At 36.6% G+C, this 20370-nt stretch overlaps 1 protein-coding gene across 1 annotated transcript in view; it reads left to right on the top strand.

Moving 5' to 3' along the window:
- LRRC4C (leucine rich repeat containing 4C) overlaps positions 1 to 20370 on the top strand; it is a 765580-nt gene that overhangs the window by 552266 nt on the left and 192944 nt on the right. The gene's annotated exons all lie outside the window — the stretch shown is intronic.

Here is a 20370-nt window from a genome sequence, read left to right as displayed (position 1 = left end):
TCGTGAGTGGCAAGTAAATTTAGGGTAAGCAGAAACAGTCAGCCCTATAAGAGTAACGTATGTAAGAAAGATCCCAGGTACATTGACTTGGACTCAAAAGTTACTGTAAAACACTCATCTTGGCAAAGCTCTTCTGCTCAATGTTCACTGGCACTATGTTCAGGATTCTGTACAGAGGGGACTCATCCTCACCCTTCAGGCACCTTTGAGCTCAAGAGGACATTTTGAGGACCTAGAATCATAGAATATGGTACACATGCTCATGCACACTTCAAATGGTGCCTACAATTTCGGGAAGTCTATGGATTTCCCAGAGCCGGCCCCTCAATTCCAGTTAGAAACTCTAGTCTCTGTATAAAACTTCTCATTGTGTGTATCACCTTGACCCAGAAATTTCACCACCATTTGTGTATTCCATGAATAAAATGTCACATGCCCAAAAAGTCTTAATAGGAAAACCTCCAATTCAGGACAGAGGAGGATGTTTTGTGGAGGTGGGGGCGCACGGGGGCACAGACGTAGCCTGGAAATCACCCACCTGAAGGCCTGCCACAAGCCAGGTGGCTCCTCCTGAGCTCCGGGCCTCTGCTTTTCACCTGGGCATCTGAATGTCATGCTTTCTTTTCCAATTTTTACTGTGGCAAAATAACATAAAATTTACCATTTGAGCCATTTTTGAGGGTATAGTTCTGTGGCACTGGGCACTTTCCAATTCTGTAGCCATCCTCCACCATCCATCTCCAAATTGACACTGCACACCCATTAAAGAACATCTGCCCAGTCTCCCCTCCAGTCCCCAGCACCCACCATCCTCCACTCTATCTCTATGGCTTTGGCTCATCTGGGTCCCTCATTTAAGAGGAATCCTACAAAACTGGTCTATTTTTATCTGGCTTATTTCATTCAGCATGGTGTCCTCAAGGGACAGCCACATGGTGGCACATGCCAAAACTCCCTTTTTAAGGATGAATAATATCCATTTTATATACATATACACATACCACATTTTGTTTATCCATCCGTCAGTGGACATTTGGGTTGTTCCCACATTTTGGCCCTGAGTCTTACTTTTGATCCATTCCTTGAACTTTGGTGAGAAGCACATCCCTTATTCAGGATATGCCTGAAGTTTTATTTTGTATTTTGATCACTTCCATGTTTAGCCCATACCAAGCATGAGTAAAGTCCAGTCAATTCTTCTGGAAAACAATAGAGGTTCCTCGAAAGATTAAAAATACAACCAGCATATGATCCAGCAATTCCACTTCTGGGTGTTTATCCAAAGGAAATGAAAACACAATATTGAGATATCTGCACTCCCATGTTCACTTCAGCATTATTCACAAGAGCCAAGATAGGGAGATGACCTAAGTGTCCATCAGCAGATAAACAGATGAAGAAGATGTGGTTGATATAGATACTGATATGCACGAAATGGAATATTATTCAGCCACAAGAAAGATGGAAATCCTGCATGAATGGACCTGAAGGGTATTGTGCTCAGTGAAACAGGCCTCCCAGATAAAGGCAAATTCTGTGTGGGCTCACTTCCATGTGGAATCTAAAAAAAGAAGAAAAAAATAAAATTCAAAGAAACAGGAAGGAGAGAAGGGTTTCCTACAGGCTGAGGGGTGGTCTCTGAGCTTCTCCTTCTGTGACCCATTTTGAAGCTGCAGGAAAATGACAGTGAGTCCTAAAGGACAGAAAAGAATTCTCTGATGGGGAGGTGGAGAAGAGGTGCTTGGTACAGACCTCTCAGATCTTGTGTCTGAATTAAGGGCTACTTACTAAGGGCAACTCTTGGTCTTTAACTTTTATGTGGTCCCCTCCCACTACAGCTGAGATATTCTTAGTGGACCCCAAAATAAGCTTAGTTGTTTTGCTAGTCCTTGCCTATCTGACAAGTGTTTCAAAAAGTGGTCTAAATACCAAAGTGCCCATTTCCATGCTCTACTCTTGTTTGGAGATAAAGATTCACCCTTTGTAAGACAAAAAAAAAAAAAAGAGGGGAGTGCTGGAGATGGCTTTTCTGTCTCATGCAAGCCAGTTGTTACATATTCAAGAATTCTGTGGGCTGTTTGTTAAACTTTTGGTAACTTCTGATAAACATTGGTAGGAGTGTTTACAGCATGGAAATTGGCAGACACCACATCACTGAGTGACCCTGTGTGCAGATCCTACTAGCAACCCCATTTTACAGCTAAGGCATTGGAAAAATAAGCAACTTATCCAAGACTCATAGTTAGTGAAGATCAGAGCAAACATTCTAATCCATGCAGTCTGACTTCTAAGTTTATGCACTTAAACTGTATATTATGATGCTATGCACTTTAAATACTACATGTAAGTGCTCAATAAATGTTAGCTATTAACATTGAGAAAACCATTTCTCACTCTGCTTTTCTGTCTTCGTTTTTTCTGTCTCCCCCATTTCTCACATAATCTCTGGTCTTAACCCTGAGTGTGCACGAAGGAACTGCACTATTATTAATTATTATGATTTCCATGATATGTTGAAGTCATTAGAAAGAGCTACAGATTTGGATCATCAAGTCTCTTTAGCATGCAAGCATTTCAGTGGAGGAACCTGTATAGTTGTGTACCCTGAGCTGCTGGGAGCAGGGGTGGACATGCCATTTATGAGATTATCCCCATCTCTGCTGCAAATTAAAAGTTTATAAATAGGAGGAACACAAATGTGGTTGACAGCCTCTATCTAGATTTTACTTCTGTCTGCAGAAGGTTGCTGCATCTTATCCCCCCCTGCATCTTATATGAAACACAGTGGCTTCAAAACAACCTAGCAGTGTCATTTATTCCACTAGTTTATACTAATTGGATGTGCTTTTGGATTTAAGTGGCCTGAGAGCCAGGCTCAGCTGGGCCACTTGTGAGCTGTGGGACCTATGGGAAAATAAATATGCTAAGTCTGTTTCTTCAATAGTAAAATGTGAATAGTGATAATACCTATTGTTCTGGCTTGAGGAGCTGTTTGCAGGTGTAATGCAATGTGAGAGTTGTAAACTAGGATATGATATACAAATATCAGGGCAGTGCTGTGAGCAGAGACCATGGATGTCACACTCATGTGAAAGTCCTCACTCCCTTTCTGGTGTCAAAAATCAGACACAACATCAGCAAATAATTACCAAGCTCTTAGGTGCCAGACTTTGCAATGAACTAAGAAGTTTAAGATGTCCCTCACAAAGTCCTTGACTTCAAGGTACTCAGAGACTATAAAACTAAACAATTGGATATAAATAACTTTAATAAATGCCAGAAAAACACAGACTGTGGAACAAGTAACTCTTTCCTAAGTGTTAGAGGTTATCAGACAGAAAGAGACAGGAGAGTGCCTACTATAAAAGGCAGTACAGGCATTCTAGAAAGAGAGGCTAGCTAAGCCTAAGTCCAGAGATTAAAAAGACCTTAGTTTATTTAGGGAAGTAACCTAGCTTTATAGTTCTGGCTGGAGCTATGAAATTACTAACTTTGAACTTTTGACCCCATATATTGTTTAATATTTATCTTCTAAGTTCACCTTGTCTTATTAAGGATGGCCCTTTTATTTTCAAACTGTCAGGAGGTGGGCACATTCAAGATTTGGTATTACTGGGCTTTTATATACAATAAAGGCTTTCATTACCTCATTTTAGTTTTTTAAATTATAAAATATTTCATATATACATCCTCACTATTAAAATATTCAAGCATTCATAACATAAAGAAAACATGAAAATCTCCGCATCGTCCTCCTAATTTCTTTTCCAAAATTTACTGTGGTTAACTCTTGATGGACATTCTCTTAGTCCTGTTTAGACTGTAGTATATATCTGTACATAGATACTAAGGGCCTATAGATGTCTGTTCTTTCTTACTTTGAATTTCTTGTATTCCTTTTGCTTAGCTGCATTTTTTTCTACAACTTGCTACTTTTACTTTGTGATCTCCTTTTAAATAGCAGATGCAGGTCTATATTATATGTTTTTTATAATGTGACTTTATTGTTATCATCAGCATCAATCACTAGAAAAATACCACACAAACATATTAACATATTTAAGTAATATAAAAAAAAACACTAAATGAAAAGCTAGTCTCTTTTCCACCTCCTACCCAACCTCACACCTTCCAAATGTAACTATAATGTATATTTTTTCCTTCTAGAATTTCTTGAATAAAGTGTATAGCTCTGGCTGGAGCCATGAAATTACTAACTTTGAACTTTTGTCTCCATATCTATACATTTATCCATATCTGTATGAACATAGGTGTGGATGAATAAAATGTTATATATATATATATATATATATATACATAAAATATTTAAGCAAATAGGAGCATTACAGACAAACTGCTGTATCCTGCCATAAAAAAAAAAAATCTAAGAAATAGGACTTAAGTATCTTTAGAAGTCACTCCATATAAACAAGAATTAATAGTATCCTCATCATATGGATACCCAGTAATTTTTTTAACCAGTCTCCTATTGATAAATTTAAGTTAACTACAGATTCTTGTAATCACAAATATTATTGCATTATGTACCCCTCTCTTCACAAGGTTTCATTCTTGTACAAATTTATCCAAGCACATATAAGCCAAATTCCACTAACATGAATATCCAACAGTGGTGAGCCAGCTTATGTGCACCTTCTTTAATTCTCTTGCATGTGCTCATTATTTCAATGACCATTTGATGAGCACCATAAGTTTCAGGCACTATTTGAGGCGAGGGATGGGGTGGCAAGTAAGGAAAACATTACTGCTGGACTTAGGGAGCCCACATTCAATTTGGCAAAAGATGGGTGATGAAGAAAAATAGTTGGATGAATGAAGATATGGTTGGATGGATAGATGAATGGATGAATAGATAGATAGATAGATAGATCAATGATAGATAGATAAATAGATAGATATAAAAGGTAAATTACATCATGTGATTAGCAATATATAGTATACAGATATGGTGATAAAATAGTAACTGGAAAATGGAGTCATTTTCAAACACCTGGTCTCTCTAAATAGGAGTTTTTAATGAAGCTTTACAAATCACATTTAAAAGAAAGTTACAAAACCAATAGATGAAGCCAGTATTGCACTATTATTGCTTCTTTAAAATAGCAATTTTGCATAATTTTTATACTTTTGACCCATTTGTTTTTCCTTTTCTATCAAATGGTACTCCACCTTCTTCACCCATTTTTCTGTTGAATTAGAGGTATTTCCCTCAGTAATGTATGAGATCTGAGGCTTTACTTTTTTAAATGCTTAAACCGAATTTCCAAGACTAAATTTGCTCCAAATTTATACAATAATATGTTGGGAATAAAGCTAAACATGGTTAATTTTGCATAATAATGCTCTTGAATTTTTCAACTATCTGGCTTAGATATAAGCAAGCTTTGCTATATTTTCTTTAGAATGATTTAATTGTCTTGCTTAAAAAAAAGTGCCAGTAATATCATCTCTCTTTAAATCCAAGGATAATGCTGAGCTATAATTTACAAAGAAAACTTCAGAAAAGAGTCCATATTAAGGTTCAAATATTCAGCACCATCCCTGTATTTTCCATGCACAAGGAATATCAATGTAGATTTGTTTTTCCAATGGACCCCAGCCTTGCCCCTCACTCAGGAAAAGGAAAGAGGAGAGACGAAAGTGATGCATGCCTGTTTGTGCTTGTGTCTTTTGAACTCCCCAAGGACATTAATATAAATGGAGAAGTTTTTTTATAGTTCCTATATTTTAAAAGAAGAAGAAATAAAAAACATCACTTGGTTTTAAGATTTTCAACACCTGAGTTTCCTTTCACAGCCTTAATGCTGTGACACTTGCAAAGGAGCCATGGCCAAGTTCAAGGTTTCTTCCGTTTGGAGCTGCAGCCACCCCCAGAATGTCATATATCTACTAGGAATGTGTGTTGTGAATTGCTTCCGACCGGTAGAATCTTGACCTTCCAATTATCTCCCGTCATAGATAAGTCACTATATGGATTTAATTCTGAGTTTTTTGCAGTTCATTTTTTGTCCCTTCCTTTGGTTTTCTGTTTGTGAAAGATAGATCTCATTTGTCCTTAGTGAAGGGGAACCAGACAAAACAGACTTGAGATTCAACTCTACCTCTGCTACGCAGAAGCAACACGGTATTATACAGTTTCCTGTTTTTGTAAAATAAATGTAAAATTCCTGTACTTTGGCATTGGGAGAATCAAATGAGCGTGTTACAGTGCACTTGTCAGAGTGCCTGCACATGACACATAGCCAATAAAAGTTTTTATGACTACTCTCATTATATTTATTATATTTGACATCTATGTATATGTTATATTTTAATGGAGATAAGTAATTTTTAAAAATTTAGCTTTCCAATTCTCCCCCCAATCCTAGTTTACCCCGCCCCATTCATACACTGCTTAATCACAGTGTGTTTAGAGGAGAGCAGTTTTCAACAAGTCAGGTGGGAAAACGTAGATGTGTGATTGTGTACTAGTCCCTCACTGTCATTGTTTCCCACTTTCTCTCCATTTTGTAGAGGAATAGAATGCAAACAATACTGACCAACACTTCAACTCTGTGTGGGGCCCATGGTGAACTTCTCATATTTCTGCCCATCGGAACAAAAGAAATCAGAATTCCATTTACAGAGTTTCTCTTACCTATTATTCATTTTGTACATTGGAAAACATAACCACATGCCTGGGAAGGATGGAGGGTGCATATGAAGTGAAGAGTTACTTAGGAAAATTAGGATATACTCAAGCAATAGAAACATAAGCAATTTTAATGAAACTGTTTCTCAAGTACAATTTCCGGTTATTCACTTTAAAATGTTACAGATAAGAGTGACATACACCTATTCAGTCTTTAGGTTTTTTTACTCTCTTGGGACCACATGTGCCAAATTTACAAGTAAATGCCAGCTTTCATTTTTACTTGAAGTGTTAAAATCACCTTTACATTTTACAATTGTCCAAAAACATGGTGTTATCTTTCACTATTGATTTTTAGAGAAAGTTCACAAAAAAGAAGAAGAAATGAATAGGATTACAAGGGGTAAGTTCTAGTCAACTGCCTAGCTTGTCACTTAAAACACTTGGCAATATTAAAAACAGTGCTTTATGATAAATAAAAAGCTTTTGCCAAAGAAACATATCATATCACTGGTGATCTTGCTTATGTCAGGACCTATAATTAAAAAAAGGAGCTTCAGTATACTCAGCAGATTCAATCAATATAATTAAAAACATATGGGCGCTTATTTTATGCCAGGTTCTGTTCTAGGACTTTGGAATAAAACAGGACAGTATGATCTTGTTACCTGTTCTGCTGGACTTACCATCTAGAATATTACAACTTCTAAATCACGTTAATTCAAAGGAGAGGCCCATGAAGTAGACTGATTCGGGGATTCATTTTAAAAATAAAAATACCAGGCCTACATTCATGAAGCATTTTTTCAATTTACAGATGTGGATTTGGAGGTGTTTTTTATTCTAAACCCCATGTTATTTTCCTTGTACCGGTGAATAATAAGGCATTCCGTGGTTTGGGACAACCACTAGAGACTGTCCAAAGAAAATACAGCATAGTAGACACAACGTACTTTCCTGGGTACAGAGATTGCTGATAGCAAAGTGGTGCCTGTCAATCCTGAAGCGATTGAAAGTTTCCAACTCCTAGAGAGTTAGATAATATGTTTCTGGAGGGACTCCAGTGTGCAGAAACATTGCTGTCACACTTGGGCTTTGAAGTCTACCTTAATAAAGAGGAGAAAAAGGTATGAAAATACCCTCTGGTCCCTTGTAACTGGTTACTTATCTTGAAACAAGAGTAAGAAAAGGCTGAACACAAATATTCACCTGTGGCTTTCTGGAGGCCCCTAAGGGACTGGATGAGTTCCAGGTAAATACTCCAAATGCTATCTCAATTCATGGAACATCACAACACATAAAATCCTGTTAAGTTCTCGAAAATGCCCTGCAATAATGGGTCTGTCCACTTTATTTAGTTCAGTGATTCTAGAACATATCTGACATAGAACCCCTTTTTTCACATTAAACTTATTTACTCCTTTAGAAGATGTTCTTAGAAGACCCAGGACACATTATTATGACAGAAAGGAGTCAAGGTAGGTTACCAAAGAGCCACATATATTTTCCATACAGCCATATGGAGAATGCAGTCAATAGTTAATACACTAGCTCTGTTTAAAAATAATTTTAAGAAATATCAACTGCAGAAATGTGAAATGATGAGATAGGGTTTAAGGGTAAAACATATAAAACAAGATACCCATAGCTGCTTGAGTCATGCGACTGCGCAGCGGTCAGCTTTAGGAAGAAGTGAGCTGGGGAACCTCTGTGGAGAATGATGTTTAATTCTGGCTGAATTTAAGAACGATGGTGTCACCCTCAAGTGCTTCTGGGGGGGGTAGTAAACAGGATGGTGAGTGATCTATAGGACTTGTTATGTGATGATCAAAACACTGATATGAGAACATTTGGGGCTACCACTTTGTTGCTTTCAAAGGTACTGTAATAGCTTTATAACAGGCATCTCAGCTTTCATTTTCCCCTAACTCAACCTCTACACAGGAGCTATAGTGATTATTTTAAAATATAAATTACATTGTGTCATCTCCCTACTGAAAATCTTCCAGTAAAATTGACAGTCTGCACCAGGGACTGTGAAATATTACTAGCCTGTCCCCTGGTTGCCTCAATTCTTTTCCCACTCAGCTCCAGCCCACACTGGCTTTCTTTGAGATTTTGAGATTTCCAAGCACGGCCCCATATCAGAGTCTTTGCTCTTGTGATTCCCTTTCCTGGAGTGCTTTTTTAACAGCACTGAATGTGTCTATTTCATTTACTCATGTCTTGATTTAGATTTCCTTTCTACTTGAGGACGGCCCTGACCACTCTCTTCCACTCTCTAGTCCCTTTCCTTCCCCTTCCTGCCAAGCACTTAGCATTTTCTAATATGATTCATACATCTATTTTCTTATTCTCTTCATACTAACAGATGTGATGCTAAATGCTATCAGAGATAAACTTTGTCTTAGCAGCATAATACAACAGCAGGTAGTTTCCCTATTTGTATGAAATCTGAATGTCAGTGGCAGGAGGGAGTGGGACTGGGGATTTGCTCTGCCCTCACAGTCTTTCAGAAACCAAGGTTTTGGCCTGTGGCTTTCAAATTCATCCTGGCATCTCCATACAGTCAGCAGACCAAAGAAGAGATAATGGATAGCATGTGGGAAATATTTATGAGCCATACCTGAAAATAGTACACTTCATTCCTTTCACAGTCCTTTTGCTGGAGCTCAGTTCTTTCGACACGCATCATGTGGGGAAGATTGGGATGTGTAGTCCAACTCTTAAGAAAGAAGAGTAGAGAGGTTTAATGGATAGTTACTTAGGTTCTTTCACAATTGTTCAAATTGGAAGGTAAATTTTTTAAGGCAGGGATTTTGTGCTGATTCCTATTATATCCCCATCATTTAGGACAATGCCTCACACAGTAGATGCTCAACTAAAAATAAAAGCATATCAAAACCTTGTACTCATATAATATTTGATATGTGTCAGACACTGGCCAGAGTGCTGGACCCAGAACACCCTAAAAAATGACCCTCTGTGGCAGGTGCTATTATTTCACATTTTACAGATGAACTTAATGAGACACAGAGATAATGGAAAAGTTTCCTGAGGTCCTAGAGCTAAAAAATGTCACAGTAGAGATGTGAACTCAATTTATCTGGAACCAGAACTCATGTTCTTAAGTGCTTCACATGGTGTCATTCTAGGTATGTGTTGAATAAATAATTTCACGAGGAAGAAATTTCAAAAGTTCATCAAGACCATTCTATTTTAGATGTGCACCCTCCTAAAAAGTGAGTTCTTCCTTTATTCATATTATCAGAGGCAGGACAGCTTCATGGAAGGAGGAAAAAGAAATGCCTTCTCTGGGTGGACATCTGAACTAGGCACATCCAACCATTATTCTAAGTACACATCAAATATTTTCTTCTTTTCATCCTGGTCATAGAATACATTTTTCATGCTGTAGCAAAGTAAATACTATTATAATAGATGCCATTTTTATTAAGCCATAATTCTTTATTTTCTATTGTTTCAACTGTTTCACTGGGAATAATGCTTGCAAAGCCCTTTAATAAGAAAGTCCACCTCTGTCTTATGTCCTATTAAGAGAGGACTTACACATAGGGTATATAGATTGAAGGAGAAATGTCGAGCCTAAATTCTAATTCAGAAATCTGTTTTTCTGATATGCCTTTAAATGTCATCCACAAAAGCCCACCTGCTTCTTGAAATAATATAAATACAGGTAAAGTACACCTTCTTCTACATAGACACAGGTCACAATGTGACTTCTTTGTTCTAAGTAATTGTTTCTGCACCTCAAATAGTGTAACACAGGTAATAAGAATACTTATGAGACACTGCAATTATAAAACCTCTCAGTTTAGGAAGGCCCTGTATTTGTATATTTTTAAAATAGTAAAAAAAAATCTATTTATGATTGAAAAATCTATAGATGCCTCATTATTTGAAAAGTTATGGATATGCAGGATTTTTTGGATCAACCAGATACTGGTTTACTAACTAATAATTCTCAGAATATTACTATGACTTGGTGAATGATTTCAGTGATCGCCTGTTACCCTGTTATTTCTGTCTTTATTGCTGTTGTTTTTTCTCTTACAGTTTCGCTAGTGATTTAGAATAAGGAGGAACTTTGGATCATTGAGTTATATATCATTAATACTGAGTCTTTTGAAAGTTTGGGGTCTGAAAAAGGACCTACTTCTTTCAAAAGTGGGGAAAGAGGAAAAGCACTTTCACTAGTAATTCCAAGGGGTTGTCGTAACTGGGATATAATTTCCATTTAGGAAAGGGCCACATTAGTGAAGTGAGCCCAGGGAAAATGTTTTAGACAATGCTTTCAGATTACATTCTCCTGAGTTACAGCTAGTGTTCCATTGCAGAGAAGATAGTGAAATTTTGAAAAGCAAAGAAAAGGAAAGGAAGGAATAAATGGGAAGAAGGGAGGGAGCAAGGAAGGAAAAGAGAAAGAAAAAGTGAAAAAGTAAAATTTTGAGATAGATAACTCCAGTTATGTTGCTGCTTTATCATATCTCACTCTCTGCTGACTGGCTGACTTGCTTCCTTATGTATGTATATATTTATCTGGTGCCTTCAGTATTTTGGCTTATCAATATGCTTACAATTACTGGATTCTTGAGATCCCAGTTTCTGGATCACAATGAGATAGCATGTCAGTAGCAAAATAAAACAAAATTTCCTTCCTCCCCTACTCATATTTGGTGGGGTACTACTGTGAAGCACTGATATAAACTTCTCTTAAAATGTTTTATGATATCCTCAGCTTATTTTCCTACATCCTGGCCTTCTGTCCTTACAGAAAATAATTCCCAGTGGCATGCTTTTCTTGACAGTGTCTTATGAAACCAATATTAAAAGTTTCACTGAAATGTTTCAACTGTGTCTTGGGTAATAAGTAAATGTTCCCAGTAGGTACAAACTTAATATTTAGAAGTCATGTATCAGTTTTAACCAAACAACTTTTAAAAGCATGACAGGTGCCACTCAATATAAAACAGAACAGGGTCTCCAGTAGCATTTTCTCTGTACATGCTAAATCAGAGTGAATGAAAATACCAAGTTAGGATTTTCCATCTTGAGCACCAAGTTTACAGTAATTACGTTAGCTAAGCATGTCCCCCACCTTGGTTTATGTGACAATTATATATAGATATATCTACATATATAGACATAATTGAGTAATATGAGTGGATATATAATGTTGATTCATCAGAATAATTTTATTTGCCTACTAAAAGCAAATGAGCCTAATGAGTAAGAATTGCCTTATATATTATTCTATTTTAACCAGAGGAGGAGGCCACAAATGAATTGTGTTAAAGATGGCATATTTTTGGTGGCTTTTACTCTCTATGTCATTTTTCATTTTAATACCCAGCAGAATTCACACATTTGAATTCTTTTAGAGCTAGCTTGGGTCATCAGCCCACTTATTTATTCAATCATCTATTAATCCATTAATTAATTCAATAAATGTTCATGAGTGATAAACATGTTCCCTGTTTTAAATGGCCTACAGTTTCATTTTTTTATTGAAGTGTCATTGATATATGACTTACATTGGTTTCAAGTATACAACCCTGTTTCAACAGTTACCTATATTATTAAGTTCTCACCCCCACTAGTACAGTTACTATCTGTCAAATAGGAAGATGTTACCTAATCACTGACTATATTCTTCATGCTGAACTACCATCCCCATGACCAGCTTATATTATGATTGAGAAATTATGTTCCCCTTTACTCCCTTACCTTAACCCCCAACTAACAGCAACCCCTCCCCCATGGTCAACACCAATCACTTCTCAGGGTCTATGAGTTAACTATTTTGTTCACTTTGTTTTGTTTTGTTTTTAGATTCCACAAATAAGTGAAATCATGCAGTATTTGTTTTTCTCTACCTGGCTTATGTCACTTAGGATAATACCCTCTAGGTCCATCCAGGTTGTTGCAAATGGCAGGGGTTCTTTTTTATGGCTGAATAATATTCCACTGTTTATATGTACCACCTTGTTTTATCCATTCATCTACTGATGGATACTTTGGTTGCTTCCACATCTTAGCTATTATAGTGTGAAATAGCCTACAGTTTCTTCAGGAAGAGAAATAAAAGTGAATGCTAATGATACGGTCTGATGATTGGCTCAGTGGAGATATGTGTGTATGGTATGATGAGAATAAAGGGACAAGGACACTCAGTTTTACTTAGCAGATATAACAAAGTTAGATGGCACTAAAATTTAAAGAACAACTAGAAAATTGTTAGAACAGAGCAGAACACTAAAACCCATGAACAATCATAGCAGAGAAATGAAGTATTCAGGGAATTAGACGAGCTTCAGTTTTCTTGGGCCACAAAGTAAAAGTCATAAAATATTGGGCTTTGACACCCAGGAAAGGAAGGACATTAAAGAAGAAAAATAAGATACCTTAATTCACACTTCAGTGTGATGATGAAAAGTTGTGAAACTACTTTTGGGTTGAATTGTGTTTCCCAAAATATGTTGAAATTCTAACCCCTGGTAGCTGTGAATGTGACTTTAATTGAAAATAGAATCCTTGCATCTTTGTAATCAAGTTAAAATGAAGTTATACTGGATTACAGTGAACCCTTAATCCAATGAGTGGTGTGTTACTGAAGAAAAGGAAATTGAGAGATGCAAAGAGGCTCACACTACAGGGAAGAAGGCCACATGAGGGTGCAGGCAGAATTTGTAGTTATGTGGCCAGAAACCAGGGAATACAGACTCGTCAAAAGCTAGAAGAGACAAGAAAAGGTTCTCCCATAGAGCTCCAGGAGGGCAGAGCAGGCCTACATCAGTTTTTTTCTGAAATTTGAATTTCAGACACATAGTGCATACACTTGGGACATACTGAAGAATTTTCCTTATTAATCTGAAATTCAATTCAAACTTTTTTCCAGCTTTATTGAGATACAGTTGGTATATAACATAATTTAAGCATAATGTGTACAACACTGTGATGATTTGATGCATAAATATATTGCAAAATGGTTACCAAAATAAGGCTGGTTGACACATTCATCACCTCATGTAATTACAATATTTGTGTGTTTGTGTGGTAAGAACATTTAAGATCTATTCTCTTAGTAACTTTCAAGTATATAATACAGTACGTTAACTATAGTCACCATGCTGTACTTTAGATCCTTAGAACTTACTCATCTTATAACTGAAAGCTTGTGTCCTTTGATCACCATCCTCCCATTTCTCCCATTCTTGGCCCCTGGCAGCCACCATTCTACTCTGTTTCTATGGGGATTATTTTTGTTTGGTTTTAGATTCCCCATGTAAGTCAGATCATACAGTATTTGTTTTTTGTCTGCCTGTTTCACTTAGTATAATGTCTTTGAGGTTGTCACATGTTGTCATGTGACACAAATGGCCAGATTTCCTGTTTTCTTATGGCTGTGTACTATTCCATTGTGTCTGTGTATAAACACCTCATTTTCTTTATCTGTTCATCCAGCCATGAACACTTATGTTGTTTCAATGTCTTGGCTATTGTGAGAAAGGCTACAGGGAATATAATGAATATGTTCATGCATTTATCTTGAGCTCCTGATTTCATTTCCTTCTGATATATACCCAGAAGTGGCATTGCTGAGTTATATGGTAGTTCTAGGTCTAATTTTTTGAGGAACCTCCATACTGTTTTCTAGAATGGCTGTATCAATTTGCATTGCCACCAGCAGTGTGCAAGGATTCCTTTTTCTCCACATCTCTTCTAGCATTTGTTATCTCCCATCCTTTTGATAATAGCCATTCTAATAGATGTGAAATGATATCTCATTGTGGTTTTGATATACTTTACTCTGATGATTAGTGATATTGAGTATCTTTTCATGTACCCCTTGGCCATTTGTATGTCTTTTTTGGAAAAAAATATCTACTCAGTTCATTTGCCTCTTTTTTTTTTAATGGATTTTTTTTTTTTTTTGCTATTGAATTGTATGAACTCCTTATATATTTTATATTTTAACCCCTTGTCTGATAGATGGTTTGCAAGTATTTCCCTCCACTCCACAAGTTTTCTCATCACTCTATTAATTGCTTTCTATGCAGACACTCTTTAGTTTGATTAGTTTCACTTGCTTCTTTTTTCTTTAATTGGTTTTGCTTTTGATGTCTTGTCCAAAAATTCTTACCGAGATCAATGTCAAGGAATGTTTTCCCTATGACTTTTCCTAGGAGTTTTATGGTTTTGGTTCTTACAGTTAAGTCTTAAATCTATTTTAAGTCTATATTTGTGATTGGTGTAAGACAGGGGTCCAGTTTCACTTTTTCGCATGTGACTATAGTTTCCCCAACAACATTTATTGAAATGATTATGTCTCCCCTATTGAGTATTCATAGTTCCCATGTCAAATATTAGTTGACTGCATATCCATAGGTCAATTCCTGTGCTCTCAATTTTGTTCCATTGGTCTATATGTCTGTTCTTATGCCAGTACCATACTGCTTTTTATTACTATGACATTGAAGTATAGCCTGAAATCAGGAAATGTGATACCTCCAGCTTTGTTCTTCTTTTCAAAATTGCTTTGGCTATTTGGGGTCTTTTGTGATCCCATATAAATTAGGATTATTTGTTCTAATTCTGTGGAAAATGCCATTAAAAACATGTTATGGATTTCATTAAATCTATTGATAGCTTTGGATCTAGCATATATCTACTCTTTTAATTCTTCTTGATTACATGATATCTTTCATTTATTTGTGTTTTCTCCAATTTCTTTCAAAAGTATCTTAGAATTTTCAATGTACAGATCTTTCAACTCTTTGGTTAAATTTATTCCTAACTATTTCATTGTTTATTGATGCTGTTGCAAATGAGATTGTTTTCTTTGTCTCTTTTTCAGATACTTCATTGTTAGAGTATAGCAATACAACTGCTTTATGTATGTTGATTTTTCATCCTGCAACTTTAGTGAATTCAGTTATGAGTTCTAACAGCTAGTTAGTGGAATCTTTAGAGTTTTTTTATATATAAATTATGTCATCTTCAGGGACAATTTTACATTTTTCTTTTCAATTTGAATTACTTTTATTGTTTTTTACTTGACTAATTGTTCTCACTAGGACTTCTTGGGCTATGTTTGAATAAGAGTGGTAATAGTGGGAACCCTTGTCATATCACTGATTTTAGACTTAACGATTTCAGCTGTTCACCATTACACAAAATGAATGGTGATTGAATTTTATCAAACACTTTTTCTGCATCTAGGAGAGGGTCTATGATTTTTTATACTTCATTCTATTAATGTGGTATTTCATGTATATTGATTTGTGTATGTCAAATCATCCTTGCATCCCAAGGTTAAATCCCTCTTGATCACAGTGTGTTATTTTTTTAAGGTACTGTTGAATTAGGTTTGCTAAAATTTCATTGAGAATTTTTTAGTCTATATCTGTAAGGGATATTGGTATATAATTTTCTTTTTTGTAGTATCCTTATCTGGCTTTGGTATCAGGGTAATGCTGGCCACAGAAAATGAGTTTGGTTATGTTCTCTCCTCTTGAGTTTTCTGGAAAAATTTGTGAAGACTGGCAATAACTCTTCTTTAAATGTTTGGCAGAATTCACCAGTAAAGCCATTTCATAATGGACATTTCTTTTGGGGGAAGTTTTTGATCATTGCTTCAGTTTCCGCAATCATCACTAATCTGTTCAGGTTTTTTATTTCTTCATGATTCAGGCTTGTAGGTTGTATGTTTCTAGGAATTTATCCATATTTTTTCTAGGTTATCCAATTGGTTGGCATATGATTGTTCATAGTAGCCTCCTACGATCTTTTTTATTTTGTTGACAACTGTGGTGTCAGTTGTAGTGTCTCCCACTAGGTCCCTGGGCACTAGTTTCTGACCATGGCTGGAGGAACAAGAGCCAATTAAAGAGCTGCGGTCCTGCAGGGGCACAGACAAGAGTGTCTCCTGCGGGCAGACTGGCTATCTGTGGCTCTGAAGATGCTGGATACACATATGAGGAACTTTCAGGATCCCTGAAGGTACAGATGTAGGGTTTTTTGCTTGGTCCTTGTGTCAGCTGTCCAGTTTGCAGGACTGTAGCTGGGTGGGGGCTGATCCTTGAAAAAGTTTTTTCAGGATCTCTAAGGGCAAAGACAGGAGTGTCTCGTGAAGGATCCCCACATCAGCAGACTGTTCATGGACTATGGCTGGGACAGGCTGGAGCCCAGTTGTAGGGCCATTTCACATTCTACAGTCTAACCAAATTTGGGAGGCTCACCTCCAGGGGCTCCCAGACTGTGGCCAAGAGGGCCTAAAGTTGGTTCATGGTCCACAGCCAGGAATGAAGTCTGCATGTCTATTACCTGATACACGTGTGGGCATGACCCCTCCTGGGTCTTTTGGTGTATGATGCTTAGGACAGACCCAAAGCCAAACAGGGCTATAGCTGACTTTAGGGTCCAGAGCTGCTTATGTTTCTATGGCCCCAAGTATAGACAGTGACTCAGCTGCCTGGTTATGAGCTAGACCTGCTCTCTTCAGTCTTAGACTTCACTGGAGTCTAACCATTTCCTACCTGAACCCCAAAACTCCTTACAGAGGCACTTTTGTCTGTGGATGGGTGTCAAATCATTATTGTTAAGGGGGGAGATATGTGCAAGGGACACCTTATTTGACAATTTTTTCTGAAGTCATTCCCAACATCTTGATTTTGAACTTCTGGCCTCCAGAACTATGAGAGTATAAATTTCTACTCTTTTAAGACCCCACACATGTGGTACATGTGTCCCCTGTTTTTCAAAAGTTTGTGTTATGCCAGATTGCTTTTCTGAAAGACCTGCATTAATAACCATTTTCACTGAAAGAAATCTAAAGATGATGTTCACGTTTACAAAAAAAAAAGGCCAAAAGCAAGAATATGCTCAGCATTTGTTTTGCACTGAATTGTTACAGAGGCAGCACATAACCCAGCAGTGGGAGTGGAACCACTGAGTCCCTGCCTGAGTAACTACTCTCAGCCTCTCAGCATCAGCCACCGTACCTCTGAGCTCTGTCTGTCAGCATCAGTGCTTTATCTTGATTCATTTTGAGCATCTCAGATTAAGATGTGCCCCTAGGTATCAGAAAAGCCTGAGAGGTTATTTTCGGGGTCTAGGAATGCTCATTGTTCCATATAAATTAATGGTAATTGCTTCACTTTATGCCATTTCAGCTTATAAAAGATTTCATAGGAATGCTCTACTTTTGGGTTAGCAGGGGGAACCTGTACTTTGGTACCACAGTCCTAGGAAATTAACATGCTGCTAAAATGTGTAGTATTCAGTTTGAAATACTTATGTAGCAAAAGATTATCAGAAAAACTGTGTCTTCAGTGTTAATTTTAATGTTACGGCACTTGGGTCAATGTTAGTAATCCCACCGCAGACTCTCCCACATAAGCAACTCAGTTCATATGTATTCATAATTCAACTGATTCTTCTTCATTAAGTTAACACCAAACTGGCATAACTCACTGGATTCAGAGAATGACGCTATATCAAGTAAGAAAGTATCTACCATGTGACAGGCTATCCTTGAATACTCAAGGACAAGAAACTCACTACCTTTAAAGACAGTCTGTTCTACCCTTGGATAGTGTTGATGGTTTAGACACTTATTTTATTTATGTTGAAATGAAATTGCATTTCTTGTAATTACCACTTTTTTTTTGTTTCTTGTTCTATGCCTTGTATTGCAGGAAACTATTTTAATTGCACTTTCCCAGAGCAACCCAGGAACCCAGATTCGTGGCCACTGTCCTCCTAGCCTGTTTGTTTTCGGCAGACTCCTTTGAGCGTGGCTCATGCAACATGGTTTCAGTTCACAGCACTGTTCCAGTTGTCCCCTCATCTTGTTTACAGCTACCACGTGCAATAGTATTTCAACTCCATGTCTTTTTGCTGCTAGTCACCACAGCGTTGGGCTCTTTTCTCATGACTACTGCATGGCTAGCTTGCCCAAGTAAAACAAGGTTTAATTAAATCTTAATGTTGCACTCAGATCAAATCTTAATTGCACTTACCATTAATTTATATGGAACAATGAGCATTCCTAGACCTCTAAAATAACCTCTCAGACTTTCCTGATACCGAGGGGCACATCTAGCTCTCAGATGCTCAAAATGAATCAAAATAAGGCACTGATGCTGACAGACAGAGCTCAGAGGTACAGTGGCTGATGCTGAGAGTCTGCGATGGGATTACTAACATTGACCCAAGTGCTGTAACATAACAAATAACATAATCTTAATGATTTGCTCTGTTCATTTGATTATTTTCACCTCCTTGCACTATCAGCAGAATATGAAATGAGAGTGTATGGAATGCAGTGTATGGAATGCAGAATCAGTCACCCTTAGAAAAGGTAGCATTTTGTCTCTCACTCATAGCCTTTCACTAAGCTTACATTTAGGCTCATCACAAAAGTCTCAGTTTTTCCTCATAATAGATTTAGCTCTATAATAAATATAAATAAATTTGTATTTGTGACAATGTTTGTTCTTTTTGAGTTACAAAAGTGCAATAAAAATATCTTAAAATACATTCAGACATCTAAATGAAAAGGAGCAAATACTTAATTCAGAAAGTTTTGAGTACTTCCCTCCAGGCTGCTGTTTACCTGGTGATCCCTTTCACATTTATGAATTATCTAAATTGAAAGAATTAGTCCTTTGAGCACTCCACAAGCTAAAGAGCCCATAAGATATTCTTTATTTGAATTGGTATTATTTCTCTTCTTTTTCTAATTTATGACAAAAATAATCATCATGGCTATTACTCTCTGGGGAAAAGTACAACTAAAAAGTGGTACCCAGGAATCCCTAGATTACTAATTTCTCCAAGCTGTTCATAAATCCTCAAGAAATGCCCTACACCTCAACTGTCACATTTTGATCCAATAACAGTTACTTGAATAGTTGACTAGTATTTCCTGCCTTAGAGAAGTGCAAGAGAAAATATGATTACATGGTCTGATATATACATGCAACTTGTCAACTACTTCAGTTGTCTCTAACAGTTAAAGGCAAATATGAAAAAAAACCATGTGGACTTATTGTGCTGTACCAATGATGTGAATGTATTCTTTCTGGCAATTCACTTCTTCCTTTCTTAATGTTTTTACTATAGATAATAATAATGATTTTCTCTGTTTATTTAATGATTAAAAACCAAAGCGCCTGGAAGACTTCTGGAACACCAGGTTTCTGATTCTCATGTCAAATAATAATAGTGTAAAGTAGCTACATAGTATTTACTCCATTCTGGTAAAAAGACTGTGGCATAAAACTTTGGGCAATCTCTTTTCAAAGCTATATAGGCCATGAAAAAGTGAAATACTAAGTTTGGGTATACATGTTCTCATTTTAGTTATTCCTGTGTAAACTAAATTCTTTTAAAATGTTTCTGAAAAATATTTCAATATGAGTAGTCTGTAAAACTAGCCATATATTATATGCCTGTTAACATGTGTAAAAATCATGAAATTATTATTATATAATGATTGATGTCATTCTTTCATAAAAGAATATCAAGTCATTCACAGTTAGAAGTTAGAAGTATAAAATGAAAATAAAATCTGATTTTCTAAAGGATGTAAAGTTTTCATAGGTAGAACATAAACATGGTTCTTTACCATGTTTGATTCTTAATTTTTGCAATAGACCCAGAGTCAGTGTAGAGTTCAGTGAAGTCAGTGT

This window comes from Manis pentadactyla, chromosome 9, assembly GCF_030020395.1.
Source record: "Manis pentadactyla isolate mManPen7 chromosome 9, mManPen7.hap1, whole genome shotgun sequence".
NCBI classification, from domain to species: Eukaryota; Metazoa; Chordata; class Mammalia; order Pholidota; family Manidae; genus Manis; species Manis pentadactyla.
Note: the sequence above shows the minus strand (reverse complement) of the source record. Positions and strands in the feature narration are given on the sequence as shown.